Below are 19,318 nucleotides of genomic sequence, written 5' to 3' on the forward strand. Positions count from 1 at the left end.
ACCTCTCTCTGCTCAAGATGGCGGCGTCTAACTCTCCCGGCTTCCTTTCCAGAGGTGGCAGCCGTTAACCTGGGCAACCCAGGGATAACCCAGAAGCCGCAAATGTCGGAACTGGAGCTTCTTATTCGGGGCTTGAGGCCTACACCAGGTGTTTCTGAAGCCTCCCCGGCCGCCCACCGGCTCCTCTGCGCGCCACCAACTCTTACCCGCTGCAAATGCGTCCCCCGGAGAACTCACACAGCTGTGATCACACTGACATGGCGCATGCTCGAAAAACAGACCAGGACTGCACCTGCGCGCTTTGCTACTGTCGAATGAATAGGGCATATTCACTATCGCTGGGAATGCTGGGTAGCCGTCCTGCGATTGGAAGCCCAAATTAATGCTCACAAATTAATGGTCGGATTGTGGTCGGATTGTAATTAAATTATTGGACTGACCTTCCAAGATGGCTGTGGCTCAGGGAATTATTGGGTGACTGAGGGAATATGACCATGACTGAGAGTCATTCAGTGTGTATGTGGAGTGGATAGAGATGTTTTTCACTGTTAACAATACGCTCGAAGATCCTGATAATGTAGCTGTCAACCAGGCAGTGTGGGAAAAGACAGAGGGATATTTTTGACTGAAGCAGGCCCGGAATGTATGAGATGCTCAATACTTTTCTCACCCCAGCAGAACCAAAGGACACGCCGCTGAAGGACATTTTGATTCAGCTTGAGCAGCATTACAATCCGAAACCATTGAAGATTGCAGAAATCTATCAGTTTGGAACAAGGAATCAGCTGCCCAATGAGGACATTGGGGAGTTTATTGTGGCCTTCCAAAAGCTGTCACTTCATTGCAATTTTGGAGAATTTCAAGAGTGTGTGTTGTGTGACAGATTTGGTTGCAGATTAAAAGGTGAGCACATTCACAGTAAGTTGATGACATTGCCAAAGGTGAGTTTTGACATAGTTTTCCAAACAGCACTGTCCATGGACATGGCTGAATTTCACTCGAGAGAATTGAGAGTTAACAACTGTCAGTCATCTGCTGAAGTAAATAAGCTGCAGATGAGTAAGCAGAAGGTCCCAGTGATGGCAACTGGTGGTGGTCATGTGGGTGTTGCTAGTAAGAAAACGGGAGGAGGCCATCAGGGTAGTAGCAGTGGTTAAATAAAATCCTGTTAGGGGTGTTGAGGCCAACATTGAGCCCAGAATTGTCCCGTTGTGAAGGCAGAGTGCTATAGCTGCAAGAAGAAGTGTTATCTTGCCAAGGCATGTCGCAAGAAGGTCATCGGTGAAAACACAGGCAGGAGGAAACATCATTCACTGCATACGGTTGTCAAACAGCAGCAGGTTGATGAGGTATCATTTGAGATCCATGTGATCAGAAGCACAAGGATGTCCAATGAAAATTCACAGAGCATCGTGGTCCAAGTATCGTTGGATGAAGCTCCAATAAACTGCAGCAACTCACTAAGGCTCCTTCGACAGCACCTTCCAAACCCGCGACCTGTACCACCTATAAAGACAAGGACAGCAAATGCATGGGGACACCACCGCCTGCAAGTTTTCTTCCAATCGACACACCATCCTGATTTGCAACTATGTCACCATTGCTTCACTGCCACGTGGTCAAAATCCTGGAACTCCCTTCCAACAGCACTGTTGGTGTACCTACATCTCAACGACTGCAGCAGTTCAAGAAGGAAGCTCACCACCATCACCACCATTCAAGGGCAATTAGGGATGGGCAATGAATGATGGCCTTGCCAGCGATGCCCACGTCCCACAAACGACTAAATACAACATGGAGATCAACACAGGTGCATCAGTTAGCATAATTTCAGAATCGCTGTATTGTGAAAAGTTGAGTCAACATCCGCTGGAAAAATCATGAGTAGAGTTACACAGTTGTGGAGGAGAGAATATTTCCCAAATTGGAAGTGTATTGGTTGCGGTCACATACAATGAGCAATGTGCAAAATTGCCCATCATTCTTGTGAAAGGTGAAAAACCAGCCTTGTTTGGAAGAAACTGGTTATCAGCACTTCAGTTAAATATGAGCGAGCTTTTTCGTATTGAGGTGAAAGTCATATCACATTGTGGAGGTGGTCGTGTGTTATTTGGATGACAAACATATTCGTGCTCCAAACAAGCAAACCTATGACGGCAGATGAAAGAGGTGTTCCAATGCTTGGAAAAGCATGGAGTTCGGATGACAGAACACAAATGTGAAATGTTTCAAAATTCTGTAATGCACTTGGGTCACAAGGTAGACAAGAATGGGTTACATGCTACCAAGGGTAAGGTTCAAGTAATTAGAAATGCGCCACACCCTCAGAACACATCTGATCTCAGATCTTTTTTGAACCTCATAAATTACTGCGGTAAATTCATACCACATCTGGCAACATTATTGCATCCATTGAATGAACTCTTGAGGAAGGGTTTCCGTGGAATAGGACAAAGGAGGGTGATGAGGCATTCAAATGATATAAAAGTCAACTTGTAGAGCGTGTGATGCTTGTGCATTACGATGTGTTCAAAGAGATTAAACTAGCATGTGATTCCTCTCCATACAGATCAGTTTTTTTGTTACTCGTTCCTGGGATGTGGGCTTCAGACGAAGACGAGTTTCCAGTCACAGCAGATGACATTGGTCGAACAACTCGTAGGGGCTCCGATTGGCAAAGGTGTTCAAATATAACACAAATGGGTGGGAAACACAGATATTGGATTTAGAATTCAGGGCATTATTTATGCATAAGAATGAGTTGTCGGTTGATCAAATTTATGTCCTGTGGGGAGCTAGAGTTGTAATCCCTGGAAAGTACATATTGCAGTTGCGATGTGATCTTCGTGAAGATCACTTAGGGATGTGTTTGACGAAGAGTCTAGTGAGGAGATATCTTTGGTGGCCAGAGTTAGAGAAAGACATTGGGGCGGCACAGTGGCGCAGTGGTTAGCACCGCAGCCTCACAGCTCCAGGGACCCGGGTTCGATTCCGGGTACTGCCTGTGTGGAGTTTGCAAGTTCTCCCTGTGTCTGCGTGGGTTTTCTCCGGGTGCTCCGGTTTCCTCCCACAAGCCAAAAGACTTGCAGGTTGATAGGTAAATTGGCCATTATAAATTGTCACTAGTATAGGTAGGTGGTAGGGAAATATAGGGACAGGTGGGGATGTTTGGTAGGAATATGGGATTAGTGTAGGATTAGTATAAATGGGTGGTTGATGTTCGGCACAGACTCGGTGGGCCGAAGGGCCTGTTTCAGTGCTGTATCTCTAATCTAATAACGAAATCATCTGGAACATGCCAAGCAGTAGAAAGGAAGCCGCCATCGGTACCTTTTCAGCCATGGAAATTTCCAGCAAGAGAGTGGCAGAGGCTGCACATAGATTTCACAGAATTAGAAGAACAACAGATGCTCATTGAGAAAGAGACATTCGAAGTGGGTTGAGGGGTTTCCCATAAATCGAGGAACAACTAGCAAAGCTCCAGACATTTTGTGTAGTTTGTTTTCTGCTTATGGATTCCCAGAGGAAACTGTGTCTGAAAACAGATCTCAGTTTTGTTCAGAAGAGTTTGTACAATTCATGAGAACAAATGGTGTAAAACACAGTACAGTTCCACTGTATCATCCTGCTTCCAAAGGAGCAGCAGAGCACACAGTGCAGATTGTTAAGCATGCTCTTGTCAAGCAAATGCTGGATACCAATCTGAACAAAAGTCAGTTATCATTGGATCACAGACTGCTGAACTTTCTGTTTATCTATTGTAACACCCCTCACACTGCTACCAGCATAACGCCAGCTGAATTGTTTCTTAGCTGACAGCCGAGAACGAGGTTTTCATTGCTGAAGCCACATTTAACACTGTCAGTAGAAGAGAAACAATCAAGACAGAAAGAGAGTCATGAGAGAGCTAGAGTGGGAGAAAGAAGTCAGAAGTTGAACCAGAAGGATAGATTGAAGAATCATCATCACAAGTGGTTGAAGTGGCGACCAGTGATAGTGGTAGAAGATGTGGTCCTCACACATATTTAGTTAAGATGTTTGGTAGTGGAAAGGTTAGGTTTGTACATATAGATCATGTTTTACCTTCAGAGGTTCACAAAAAAGAAGGAAGTTGGGAAAAATCAAATGAGTCGAATGATTCAGATAGTTTGGTTATGAGTTGAGCACCAATAGTTACTCAAACAGAAATCATGCCAGAAACCCGTGCAAGAAAATGTCCGAGGTCAGATCTAAGGCAGAGACAAAGAGACATCTCTGAGGAAGTGGAAATTTGAATTGTCGCTCAAGGTCAAAATCAGCGTCTGTTGGAGAAACGCCTCTTCAGACTCAGTCCAAGATGGGTAACGGTCTTTCCACAAGTCCTGGAAATTTGAGTCAGGATAGAAGGTGCCAGAGAATTGGAGAGTGGAAAATGTGACATCCTTATTGAAGAAATGTGTAAGGACAGTACTAGCAACTACAGGCCAGTTAGTTTAACATCAGTGGTGGGTAAGATTTTCGAAACAATAGTCAGGGAAAATATCAATTTACACTTGGAGAGGTTCAAGTTAATTAAAGATAGTCAGCATGGATTTGTAAAAGACAGATCATGCATGCCTAATTTTAATGAATTTTTTGATGAAGTAGCAGGGAAAGTTGATGAAGGGAATGTGTTGAATGCTGTTTAGTCGGATTTTAAGAAAATATTTGACAAGGTACCACATTAAAGGTTTGCTAACACAATTGTGGCTCATGGAACAGGGGGGTCTGTGTCCAATTGATAAAATAGCGGCTTACGGACTGAAAATAGCCAGTCAAAGGAAATGGTTGTTTTTCAAACTGGAGGATAGTAGACAGTGGTGTTCCCCAAGGGTCAGTGCTGGGACCACTGTTTTTTTTTTACTTTATATAAATGACTTGAATCGTGGAATACAAAGTAGAATATCAACATTTGCTAATGGCACCAAACCTGGAGCTGCAGCAAACAGTGAGCATGATATGAACAGTCAGCAAAAGGACATAGATAGGCTAGCATAATGGACAGAAAGGTGGCAGATGGAAGTTTATACTGACAAGTGTGAGGTGATGCATTTTGGCAGAAGGATTAGGGAGAGGCAAATTAGATGTAATGGCATAGTTCTAAAGAATGTGCAGGAACAGAAGGACCTGGGATTGCAGGTGCATAGATCTTTGAAGCTGGCAAGATGTATTGAGAGAATGGTGAGTAAAGCACATGGAATCTTGGGCTTTATAAATAGAACGACTCAGTACAATTATCGTGAATCTCTATAATGCTATGTTTAGGCCTCAACTGGAGTACTGCATCTAGTTCTGGTCACAGCATTTCAGGAAGTATGTGAGGGTCCTTGAGAGGGTGCAGAGGAGATTTATCCGAATGGTTCCAGGGATGGAGGATTTTAGTTACGAGGTTAGGTTGGAAGAGCTGGGTCTGTTCTCCTTCGAACAACGGAGATTGAGGGGAGATTTAATAGAAGTGTACCAGATTATGACAGGCTTAGATACATTAGACAAGGAAAAACTGTTCCCATTAACAAATGCTACCAGAAGTCTGGGAAACAGATTGCAAGTTCTGGGGGAAAAAATGCAGGGGGAATATGAGGAAGTCCTGTTTATAGATAGCACGTGGAACTCGCTGACCACAAGGGTGGGGGACGCAGAAATGATCAATAACTTCAAGAGGAAGTCTGAGAAAACATAGGCTTGCAGGGCTGCGTGCATCGACACCTTGCCTTGTGTTATTTTTTGCCCCACCTCCATTTTATTTGCTTAAAACCGGCGACATTTCTAACCTTTGTCAGTTCTGCGGAAAGGTCACAGACCTGAAACATTAACGTTGCTTCCCTCTCCACAGATGCTGCCAGACCTGTTGGATATTTCCAGCATTTTTTAAAAAATTACCGTTATCGAGGCTGACTGCACAGCCAGCGTGGACCAAAATGTCTCCTTCTGTGCTGCAAATGACTATGAAGTTCAGCATTGCGCTCACTCCAAGTGGCTCCTCTTCCTGTGATGTCACCTCAATTATTTTTTTCTCCTCTTCTGGTCAGTTCAGACTCACCGATCACAGCTCTCGTCACTGCTGAGACGCTTCACATTGCTCCCTGTCTCTACAATATGTGCTGTAGGTGATGCTCGAACTCACAACCTTGGCATTAGTTCGCTAACTGCATTGTTGCATCAGTACCACGCGGTAACCAACTGCACCACTGGAGCCCCAGCTTCATGCGCTCAACATGGCAAACTGCAGGCCAGTTAGCCAAACATCAGTGGTCGGGAAAATGCTCTCATCGATGTTTAAGGAAGTCTGAACAAGCACTTAGAAAATCATAGTCTGATCAAACTAAGTCAATATGGTTTTACGAAAGGGAAATCTTGCTTGACAAATTTATTACAGAATTCTGAGGATGTAACAAGAAGGGTAGATAAAGGGGAACCAGGAAATATAGCATAATTGGATTTCCAAAAAGCATTCAGTTAGTTACCACAGAAGATTAATACACTAGATAAAGGCTCATGGAATTGGGCTAATATATTAGCATGCATAGAGGACATAGAGCTTAATGGACAGAAAGCAAAGAGTAGGAATAAATGGAGCATTTTCAAGTTGGCAGGCCGTAATGAGTGGAGTGCCTCAAGTAACATTGCTGGGGCCTCAGCTATTTTGAATGCTGAGAGTGAGGTGGAAGCATATTCAGCCCTGGGTTGAAGAGAGAATTGGTCCTCACCATCATAGATGCCAGTCTTTGGACAATTCGATTAAATCCAAGTGATACCAAGAGATTGGTTAAAGCACTGGATACAGAAAAGTCCATGGGCCCTGACAAAATCCCAGCTGTCATATTTAGAGATACAGCACTGAAACAGGCTCTTTGGCCCACCGAGTCTGTGCCGACCATCAACCTCCCATTTATACTCATCCCATATTCCTACCACATCCTCACCTGTCCCAAAATTCCCCAGCCACCTACCTACACTGGGAGCAATTTTTCATGGCCAACTTTCCCATCAACCTGCAGGTCTTTTGGAGGTGGGAGGAAAACGGAGTACCCGGCGAAATCCCACACAGACACAGGGAAAACATGCAAACTCCACGAAGGCAGTACCCCGAATTCAACCCGGGTCGGTGGAGCTGTGAGGTTGCAGTGCAAACCACTGCACCTCTGTGCTGCATACTGAAGGCTTGTTCTCCAGAACTAGCCGTGTCCTTAGACAAGCTGTTCCAGTACAGTTGCAATATAGACACCTACCCGACAATGTGGAAAATTGCCCATTTATGTCCTGTCCATAAAAACTCGGGAGAAATCCAATCTGGCCAATTACTGCCATATCAATCTACTCTCAATCATCAGAAAATATGTGGAAGGTATCATCGACAATGTTATCAAACAGCACTTACTCAGTAATAAATCACTGACCGATGCTCAGTTTGGAATCCACCAGGGGCACTTACTTCCAGACCTCATTACAGATCCAAACATGCAAAATAGAGCTGAATTCAAGAGGTGATAGTGACTGCCTTTGCCAGCAAGGTAACAGTAGACTTAGTATCGTATCAAGGAGTTCAAGCAAAACTGGAGGCAATGGGAATCAGGGGGAAAATGCTCCACGAGATGGAGTCCTACCGAACACAAAGAAACATGGTTGTGGTTCTGGAGGCCAATCATCTCAGCCCCAGTACATTGCTGCAGGAGTTACTTGGGGTGCTGTCCTAGGCCCAACCATCTTCAGATGCTTCATCAATGAATTTCCATCCATCATAAGGTCAGAAGTGGGGATGTTCGCCAGTAATTGCATAAAGTTCAGTACCATTCTCGACGCCTCAGATTCTGAAGCAGTCGAGGTCCACATACAATAAGACCTGGACTACATTCTGGCTTGGGCTGATAAGTGGCAAGTAACGTCCACACCACCCAAGTGCCAGGCAATTATCATCTCCAACAACAGGGAATCTAAACATCTCCCCCTGACATTCAATGGCATTATCATCGCTGAATTCCCCACCATCAACATCTTGGGGATCAGCCTTGCCCAGAAACCTGGAACAGCGGTAAACATACTGTGGCTGCAAGAGTTGGTCAGGGGCTGGAAATTCTGCAACTCATCTTCTAACTCCCCAAAACCTGTCCACTATCGAGAAGGCAGAAGTCAGGAGTGTGATGGAATATTCTACACTTGCCTGCATAATTTCAGTCACTACAGTACTCCAGAAGTTCAACTCCAACCAAGACGAAGCAACCCGCTTCATCACCACCCTATCCACCATCTTAAACATTCACTTCCTCCAGTACGATGCACAGTGGCAGCACTGTGTATCATATACAAGATGCAGTGCAGCAATTCACCAATGCTCCTTTCACAAACTCCTTGCAAACTCGCAACAAGTATCACCTAGAAGTACGAAGGCAGTAGTTGCATGGGAACACCACCACCTGCATGCGTCCCTCCAAGTCACACAACATCCTGACTTGGAACTATATTGCTGAGTCAAAATCCTGGAACTCCCTCCCTAACAGCACTGTGCATGTACCTCACCATATGGACTTCAGCGGTTAAAAACGCAATTCACTACCACCTTCCCAAGTGCAATTAGGGATGGGAAGTAAATGCCAGCATTGCCAGGGACCCTCATATCCCAAGAACGAATAAGAAAAAGAATGGATAATTATCTGATGAAAACAAAATGTGCAGAGCTGTATGGAAAAGGCGGGTGTGTTAGACCAGCTGAGTTGCTCTTGCAGAGAGCCTGCATTAATATAAAGGGCAGAAACACCTCCTTCTGTGCTGTAACAATTTTATGATTCAATTCTATTCTGTTATATAAAGGAGACGTTTTGCTCCAACTACACAATTTGCTGGTTAGACCACACCTGGAGTACTGTGTATAATTTTGGTCTCAGCCCTTTATAGAGGATACACATTGGCCTTGGAAACAGGGCAGTGAAAATTCACCAGAATGTGGCCAAGGCTCTCATGGTTAAATTATGAGGTGCGATTCATTCAAGCAGGCCTGCATTCCTTGCAATATCGGAGGTTAATGGGTGATTTGATTGAGTATTTTAGGATTAGGAAATGAATTAGTAGGGGAAATAGAGAGAAACTTCTTTTTTCACTTGTTGCTTTAAATGTGGTGCGTTCTGTTCCCATCTTGAATCGTAGAATAACAGAATTATAGAAAGTTTAAGGTACAGAAAGAGGCCACTTGGACCATTGCATCTTTGCAGCCAAAAAATGATCCACCCCTTCTATTCCCACCTTCCAGCATTTGGTTAGTAGCCCTGAAGATTATGACACTTGAGATGCATATCTAGACTCCTCTTAAATGAGTCCAGGGTTTCTGCCTCAACTACCCTTTCAGGCAGTGAGTTCCAGACCCCAAACACCCTCTGGATGAAAAGATTGTTCCTCATCTCCCCTTTAATTTTTAATTTTTCTACCAATCACTTTAAATCTATGCCCCGAGTCACTGACCTCTCGGCCAAAGTAAATAGGCCATTCACCTCCACTCTACCCAGGCCACTCAACATTTTGTACATTTCAATCAGATCTCCCCTCAGCCTTCTCTATTCCAAGAACAACTCCAAAAGAAAGGAAAGCGAAATACTGCGGATGCTGGAAATCTGAAACAAAAACAAGAAATGCTGGAACGAAGAAGGGTCACTGACCCGAAACGTTAACTCTGCTTCTCTTTCCACAGATGCTGCCAGACCTGCTGAGTGATTCCAAAATAAAGGAACAGCCCCATTTCCCAAAGCATTTCTAAAGATTCACAAAGCTGGAGACTAGATTTTATTTTGGTTCTTTTCGATTTTTCACAGTCCCAAGTGCAAATACTTTCCAAAACCGTCTCGCAGTCCTTCACCTTGCATCATGCCCAGGGATGAGGAATTTCAGTTATGTGGAGATTCTGGACACGTGGTGGTCAAATACAAAGCAGCTGTAAGCAGGAAGGCCACCAGACAAAGGACTTGAAGTAGAGTAAGTGCTGCAATCTGTGTGATGAGGACACCTGGACAAGACCGACCCAAAACGCAGCCTCAGTTACACACAGGCAGAAATAATCAAGGAGGAACAGGAGGAAGGAACAGCAAACATGTCTGCTGCAAAGTTACAAAATGTGAACCACATTGACTCCAACAGAGTGAACAAACAGCCATATACACCGAGAGTGACGGAAGCCTAAAGAGAGACAGCCAGGACAAACCAGTGCCACTAATTTGTCTGATTTCTGTTTAATTCCCGACTTCTTAAAATTCATTTCGTGGGTTGTGGGCATCGCTGGCAAGACCAGCATTTATTGTCCATCCTTAATTGCCCTTGAGAAGGTGGTGTTGAGCTGTCTTCTTGAACCGCTGCAGTCCATGTGATGTAGGTGCACCCACAGTGCTGTTAGGGAGGGAGATACAGGATTTTGATCCAATAACAGTAAAGGAATGTTGATATATTCCAAGTCAGGATAATGTCTGGCTTGGAGGGAAATTTGCAGATGGTGATGTTCCCACTCATCTGCTGTCCTTGTCCTTCCAGGTGGGATAGGTCACGCATTTGGAAAGTTCTGTCGAAGGAATTGTGGTGAGTTGTTGCAGTGCATGTTGTAGTTGATACACACTGCTGCCACTGTGCATCGCTGGTGAAGGGAGTGAATGTTTGTTGTGGTGGATGGGGTGCCACTCAAGCGGGCTGCTTTGTCTTGGATGGAGATGAACTTCCTTAGTGAGTGCAGCTCCAACAAAATTCAGGAGAGCGGAGAGTATTCCGTCACTCTCCTGACTTTTGTCATGTTGATGGCAGACAGGCTTTGGGGTGTCAGGTGATCGGTTACCCGTGACAGAATTCCCAGCCTTGGACCCCCTCTTGTAGCCACGGTATTTATGTGGCAAGTCCATTTCAGTTTCTGGTCAATCGTAACTCCCAGGATGTTGATAGTCGGGGTTTCAGCGATCGTGATGTCACTGAACATCAAGGGGAGATGGTTAGATTGTCTCTTGTTGGAGATGGTCATTGTCTCGCACTTGTGTGGCGTGAATGTTACTCACCACTTATCAGTTCAAGTGTGGATATTATCCAGGTCTTTTTGCATATGGACATCGACTGCTTCAGTATCTGAAGAGTCACGAATGGTGCTGAAAATTGTGCAATTATCAACAAACATCCTCACTTCTGACCTTATGATGGAGGGAAGTCAGTGATGAAGCAGCTGAAGATGGTTGAGCCTAGGACACGACGCTGAGGAACTGCTACAATAGTGATCTGGAGCTTAGATGATTGACCTCCAGCAACCAGAAACATCTTTGTTTGAGCACAGTATGACTCCAACCAGTGGAGAGTTTCCCCCTTGATTCCCATTCGCTCCATTTTGCTTGGGTTCCTTGATGTTAAACTCGGTGAAATGCTGCCTTGATGTCAAGGGCAGTCATTCTCACCTCACCACTGCAGTTCAGCTCTTTTGTCCATGTTTGGACCAAGGCTGTAACGAGTTCAGGAGCTGAATGGCCCTGGTTGAACCCAAACGGAGCATCACTAAGCAGGTTATTGCTAAGCAGGTGCTGCTTCATAGCACCGTCGGCAGCACCTCCCATCACATTACTGATGATCGAGATTAGACTGATCGGGTGGTAAATGACCGGATTGGATTTGTCCTGCATTTTGTGTACAGGACATACCAGAGCAATTTCCACATTGCCATGTAGATGCCAGTATTGTCGCTGTACTGGAAAAGCTTGGCAAGGGGAGTGGCAAGTTCTGAAGCACAGGTCTTCACTTCTATTTTAGGAATGTTTTCAGGGCCTTTGCAGTATCCAATGCCTTCAGCCGTTTCTTGATATCACGTGGAGTGAATCATATTCGCTGACGACTGGCATCTGTGATGCTGGTGACATTAAGAGGAGGCCAAGATGGAACATCCACTCAGCACTTTCGGCTGAAGATGGATGCAAATGCTTCAGCCTTGTCCTTTGCACTGATGTGCTGTGCTCCCCCATCATTGAGGATGGGGATATCTGATGTAACCTGATCATGCGTTATCCTCTTTAATAGATCCTGAGCGTTCTTTATCCTATCTGATAGATCCTGACCCTTCCTTAAATACTTTGAATCTCCTTTAGCTCATGATCTTCTCTAATATGCTCTGTTATTTCTTTGATATACTCTGAGAGTCCCTTACTGTCACTGTACACACTTATAGCCTTTAGATCCTCTGGTTAACATATTAACACCTTACATTCCCTCTCAGCCTCTATAATCACCATGTCTTTGTGAATTCATTAAGAAACGCTTAGACTCTCTGAAACTATGAGAAAAGGGTTTTGAAAGCCACAGATCGATGTGTGTGGAAACGGCTGACTTTACAGCGTATGGAGGAAAATAAAGAGCAAACTTGTGTCTGAGAAGAACACAGAAAAGTTGTGCCTGGAGCTGCGCCCTTGGGGCAAGGAAACAAAAAATGAAAGAAAACCGTTAACGTGAAAGCATAAAATTAAAAACAGACAATGTTAGAAACATTCAGCAGGTCAGGCAGCATCTGTGGAGAGATATTCCTTTCACCAGGATACAATTATCCACTTTGATACTTCACATAGCTCAGATCTTACACTCTCCACATCTCCCTGCAGCAAATGTTTGGGCTGAAATGAAGGTTTTGTAGATTTGAGCAAACAGAGTAAGGCAGCAATACATAACTCCCCCACTGCGGCCTGGGGAAGGATGGAACTCAGATTCAGGAATCTTGGATGTGTTGCGAAAAGGATTAAAAGAACACATTCTTCTTCAACACAATAACCATGAGGATGGAATTCAAAACCATGTGTGCAGGTGTAATGGATTCATGGGCCGTCGACTGAACCTCTCGGCCACATCGTCACAGGAACACGGCTCAGAAAGTTCTCATATTTCCTTCATTCTCATTACAAAGCCCTGGACTCAGAGAGCGCACAGCAAGAAAACTCACTTTTAATTACCAGTCATCAGTGCCAGAATTTAATCTCTATTAGTGTGGTTATGTGGATTTATGTTCCAGTCTTATGAGCGACGGGGTTTCCAATCACAATGCTGTCATAATTTGTGTTATATCATCAGAAAAGCTGCTCAGATGGAAAGTTCAAAATAAAAGCAGGAGATGTTGGAAATATTCAGCAGGTCTGTTAGTTTTCGTGGAAAGATCATCTTCACAAAAAGATCTTTGTTTAACAATCCGTGTTAGACTATCGCAGCTGATTGAGTGGGACTGTGACTGTATAATGGTGAATACTCTGTGTTGTGGTCACAGCAACACCGATCAAGACAGAGCTTGTTTTATGTCTTAAACCGGCTGCTGTACCTGCTAATGGAATGCAGCAAATAACCAATCTTTACTCCATGAAAATGTATTTCTTCTTGATGGATGAAAACTATTGTCTTCTTTTACATCATCGCATTTACACATGCCTGTGTTTCACGCTCTAACATTCAAACCCACCTCTTCTCTCAGATTATTCCTTCCACTATTAATACTGACTTCCTTCCATTTCATTTTACTGCAGCTTAGCAGACTGTAACCTTCACTTTCATGTTCTTAAAGCCTTTCTGGGTGACCACCACGGATTCTAAGTTTCACATGTTCCATTCGCACCAATGTTCATTTGGACCTTGAACTCAGTCCATACATTTAGGTCTGAGTGACCGCTCAGCAGACACACACTACAAATGCAGGACTGGACTGAGGAAGGACAGCGGTGGAATGCTGATAATATTTCTTTGTTTAATCTTCTGAGACAAGGGATGTGAATTGACGAACTGGGTTTTGATTTCGTGGCAGTTGGTGTTTTTCTCATGAAATGTGTTCTTTGATGAAGTAACGGAGACATTTGATGAGGGCAGTGGTAATGTGGTTGCTGTTGTGGAGATGGATTTTCAAAAGTCATTTGGTGAAATACCACATAATCAACTTGTTAGAAAAATTGAAGTGATGGAATTAAAGGACCAGTGACAGCCTGGATACATAATTATCTGAGGGATATAACACAGAGAATAGGGAGAAGAGAAGTGGACTTTTCCCCAGGGTGATGGGGAAAAGCTGGTTTGTGGGATTAAACTGACTGATCTTCCAAAGAGCCGGTACAGGCTCGGCGGGTCAAGAGGCTGTGGTGTAAAATTCACTGATTCCATCATGTTAATTTTAACATACACTGGGAGATGTAATGCAATTCAAGGCTCAAAGACAATGATTCCCAAAATATGTGTTGTCAAAGGCAATTGTATAAAGCATTGTACCGATAATTAAATGCAAAGCAGGGTTCCTATCGAGCTGTGTTAATGTTTCGGTTAACACCCGATGAAGGGTCAATTACCCGAAATGTTAACTCTGCTTCTCTTTCCACAGATGCTGCCAGACCTGCTGAGTGATTCAAGCATTTCTTGTTTTTATTTCAGATTTCCAGCATCCGCAGTATTTTGCTTTTATTTTAGTGTTTAATTCACTGCCACTTCTCTTCCAGGAATGCCTACCTTGAAGAAGTTCTGCTCTTCTCTCCGACGGGATTTTCGTTTGTCTCTTTTACCTTGTTCACCTTCATTGCTTTCTATTTCCCTCCTGGTGTTTGATAAGGTATCTACCAAAACTCGTTTTCACAGCCACATCTCCTTCCTCAGTGACTGTCTCCGGCTCCAACTTATTCCACGTGGATTCCAACTGCAGTTTCACCCATCATGCTTTGAAACCACCCAGGATCACAGGTATCTCCGAGAAATACAACATTCCTCAGACTGCTACTCTTACCGCATCCTGAGATCCACGCTCAGTGCTCTGCACCACCACATGCACACACTGGACCTCTTTCTCCAGCAGCACCGCCTCACCTTATCTCAAAGCTGTTCTACTCTGCAGTTTCATTTCATCTTACATCTCATCCGACGCATTAACAAAAAACTTTTTTTCTCCTTTCAGGTGTTAAGGGACGCAAGCTCCAGCAGCTGATGGGGACTAATGCCCCTCCAGATCCTCCCTCTGCTTCACTTCCCTCTGACCTCCCCCTCTCTGATGCTGAGCGTTCTGTACTCAGCAAAGGTCTCGGTTTTATCCCCTTACGCCCCCACCTCAATGTATTTCGCGCTCGGCATGATTTTGAGCTCTTCTTCCGTCGCCTCTGCCTCCGGGCTCACTTCCTTGACCAGGAGTCCTCCCCCCAACCAGCAGACCCATTCACCCGCCTCCAGCATTCTCCCTCTACCTGGACCCCTCCCCCTGGCCTCTTACCCGCTCTTGATCTCTTCATTGAAAACTGTCAGCGAGACATTGGTCATCTCAATTTCTCTACCCCCCTCACTCACTCTAACCTGTCCCCCTCTGAACTTGAGGCTCTCCGTTCTCTCAGGTCTAACCCCGACATAGTCATCAAACCTGCAGACAAGGGTGGTGCTGTTGTTGTATGGCGTACCGACCTCTACCTTGCAGAAGCTCAACGCCAACTCACGGACACTTCTTCCTACCTCCCTCTGGACCATGACCCCTTCACCGAACATCAAGCCCACCGTCCAAAGGACTGTCACTGACCTCATCTCCTCTGGAGATCTTCCCTCTACAGCTTCCAACCTCACAGTCCCACAACCCCAGACAGCCCGCTTCTACCTCCTTCCCAAAATCCACAAATGGGACTGTCCCGGCAGACCCATTGTGTCAGCCTGCTCCTGCCCCACTGAACTTATTTCTTCCTATCCAAACTCTATCTTTTCTCCACTGGTCCAGTCTCTTCCCACCGACATCCGTGACTCTTCTGACGCCCTATGTCATTTTGACAATTTCCAGTTTCCTGGTCCCAACCGCCTCCTCTTCACTATGGACGTCCAATCGCTCGACACCTCCATCCCCCGCCAGGATGGTTTGAGGGCTCACCACTTCTTCCTGGAACAGAGGCCCAACCAGTCCCCATCCATCACCACCCTCCTCTGCCTGGCTGAACTTGTTCTCACATTGAACAACTTCTCCTTCAACTCCATGCACTTCCTTCAAGTAAAAGGTGTCGCTATGGGTACCCGCATGGGTCCTAGTTATGCCTGTCTTTTTGTGGGATATGTCGAGCATTCTTTGTTCCAGTCCTACTCAGGCCCCCTCCCCCAACTCTTTTTCTGGGACATTGATGACTGTATCGGTGCCATTTCCTGCTCCCGCCCCGGACTGGAAAACTTTATCAACTTTGCTTCCAATTTCCACCCTTCTCTCACCTTTACATGGTCCATCTCTGACACTTCCCTTCCCTTCCTCGACTTCTCTGTCTCCATCTCTGGGGATAGGTTGTCTCCTAATATCCATTATAAGCCCACCGACTCCCACAGCTATCGCGACTGCACTTCTTCACACCCTACCTCCTGTAAGGACGCCATTCCATTCTCCCAGTTTCTCCATCTCTGACGCATCTGCTCTGATGATGCTACCTTCCATGTCGATGCTTCTGATATGACCTCCTTTTTCCTCAACCGAGGATTCCCCCCACTGTGGTTGACAGGGCCCTCAACCGTGTCCAACCCATTCCCCGCACCTCTACCCTCACCCCTCCCCCTCCCTCCCAGAACCGTGACAGCGTTCCCCTTGTCCTCACTTTTCACCCCACCAGCCTCCATATCCAAAGAGTTCCGATGAAGGGTCACTGACCCGAAACGTTAACTCTGCTTCTCTTTCCACAGATGCTGCCAGACCTGCTGAGTGATTCCAGCATTTCTTATTTTTATTTCAGATTTCCAGCATCTGCAGTATTTCGATTTTGCTCCTATCTACCTGTGATGGCCGAGTGGTTAAGGCGTTGGATTTAAAATTCAGTCGGGGCTTTCCTGTGCAGGTTCGAACCCTGCTCCCAGCGAAGTTGCTGTCATTTTTCACGAGTTGGCTGCTTCATTTGCTGATTGGAAATGTTCAAATGTATCAACATCACACAGATATTGTGGAAACTGAACAGAAGGGGAGAAATAAACGCAAAAATCAGCCTGCTGGAAGTGAAGAAAAGGGAAAAGCAATTGGCGAGCTTCTCTGGTGGTCGAATGGTTGGATATCAATGCACTTACTGCAACGTCCTGGGTTCGATTCCTGGTCAGCAAATTGTTAGTTCTTGCTGCCCTGACAACTCACAAACATGCTTTCCATTTAAAATGTTTTTAAAAAGTAAATGGTCAGCACCTCTGGCCTTACCTTGGGAGAGAGAGAAACACAATTAAAGGTTCAGATCAATGATTATGCACCAGAGCTGAAGAAGTCAGAGATTTGACAGGTCGATGACAGAGCTCAGAAAGTTAAAGGGAACATGTGAAGGGCTGAGACAAATTACAACACAGTGTGATGTATTGATGAAAGGGAGGATGGGGCAAGGAAAATATGGGTGGCAGGCAATGGGGCAGCTTTTTCTGCTTGCTGTTCAAACCAGGGGAAGGCAGCACTAGCCAGGTTCATGGCACCGTGGCTGGCTCTGCTGTTCGCAAGGGCGGGAAAAAGAGTGGAAGGGCTATAGTTATCGGGGATTCGATTGTAAGGGGAGTAGAAAGGCGGTTCTGTGGTCGAAAACGAGACTCCCGAATGGTATGTTGCCTCCCAGGTGCACGGGTCAGGGATGTCTCAGATCGGCTGCAGAACATTCTGAAAGGGGAGGGTGAACAGCCAGTTGTCGTTGTGCACATAGGCACCAATGATATAGGTAAAAAACGGGATGAGGTCCTACAAGCAGAATTTAGGGAGTTAGGAGCCAAGTTAAAAAGTAGGACCTCAGAGGTAGTAATCTCAGGATTGCTACCAGTGCCACGTGATAGTCAGGGTAGAAATGAAAGAATAGTCAGGATGAATGCGTGGCTTGAGAGATGGTGCAGGAGGGAGGGGTTCAGATTTTTGGGACATTGGGACCAGTTCTGGGGGAGGTGGGACTATTACAAATTGGACGGTCTACACCTGGGCCGGACTGGAACCAATGTCCTTGGGGGTGCTTTTGCTAACGCTGTTGGGGAGGGTTTAAACTAATGTGGCAGGGGGATGGGAACCAAATGAGGAGGTCAGTGGACAGTAAGGAGGTAGTAACAAAAGCCTGTAAGGAACTAGATAATGAAGTCAGCGTGACTAAGGAAAAGAGCAGACAGGGAGCAGATGATGAACGCAAAGGGACTGGTGGTCAGAGGTGCATTTGTTTTAATGCAAGAAGTGTAGTAGGTAAGGCAGATGAACTTAGGGCCTGGATTAGTACCTGGGAGTATGATGTTATTGCTATTACTGAGACTTGGTTGAGGGAAGGGCATGATTGGCAACTAAATATCCCAGGATATCGGTGCTTCTGGCGGGATAGAGAGGGAGGTAAAAGGGGTGGAGGAGTTGCAGTACTGGTCAAAGAGGATATCACAGCTGTGCTGAAGGAGGGCACTATGGAGGACTCGAGCAGTGAGGCAATATGGGCAGAACTCAGAAATAGGAAGGGTGCGGTAACAATGTTGGGGCTGTACTACAGGCCTCCCAACAGCGAGCGTGAGATAGAGGTACAAATATGTAAACAGATTATGGAAAGATGTAGGAGCAACAGGGTGGTGGTGATAGGAGATTTTAATTTTCCTAACATTGACTGGGATTCACTTAGTGTTAGACGTCCAGATGGAGCAGAATTTGTAAGGAGCATCCAGGAGGGTTTTCTAGAGCAGTATGTAAATAGTCCAACTCTGGAAGTGGCCATACTGGACCTGGTGTTGGGGAATGAGCCCAGCCAGGTGGTTGAAGTTTCAGTAGGGGACTACTTTGGGAATAGTGATCACAATTCCGTATGTTTTAGAATACTCATGGACAAAGACGAGAGTGATCCCAAAGTAAGAGTGCAAAATTGGGGGAAGGCCAACTATACCAAAATTCGGCAGGAGCTGGGGAATGTAGATTGGGAGCAGCTGTTTGAAGGTAAATCCACATTTGATATGTGGGAGGCTTTTAAAGAGAGGTTGATTAGCGTGCAGGAGAGACATGTTCATGTGAAAATGAGGGATAGAAATGGCAAGATTAGGGAACCATGGATGACAGGCGAAATTGTGAGACTAGCTAAGAGGAAAAAGGAAGCATACATAAGGTCTAGGTGGCTGATGAAAGACGAAGCTTTGAAAGAATATCGGGAATGTAGGACCAATCTGAAACGAGGAATTAAGAGGGCTAAAAGGGGTCATGAAATATCTTTAGCAAACAGGGTTAAAGAAAATCCCAAAGCCTTTTATTCATATATAAGGAGAAAGAGGGTAACTAGAGAAAGGATTGGCCCACTAAAGGACAAAGGAGGAATGTTATGTTTGGACTCAGAGAAAATGGGTGAGATTCTAAATGAGTACTTTGCATCGGTATTCACCGAGG

This window comes from Heterodontus francisci, chromosome 34 (assembly GCF_036365525.1).
Source record: "Heterodontus francisci isolate sHetFra1 chromosome 34, sHetFra1.hap1, whole genome shotgun sequence".
Classification (NCBI taxonomy): Eukaryota; Metazoa; Chordata; class Chondrichthyes; order Heterodontiformes; family Heterodontidae; genus Heterodontus; species Heterodontus francisci.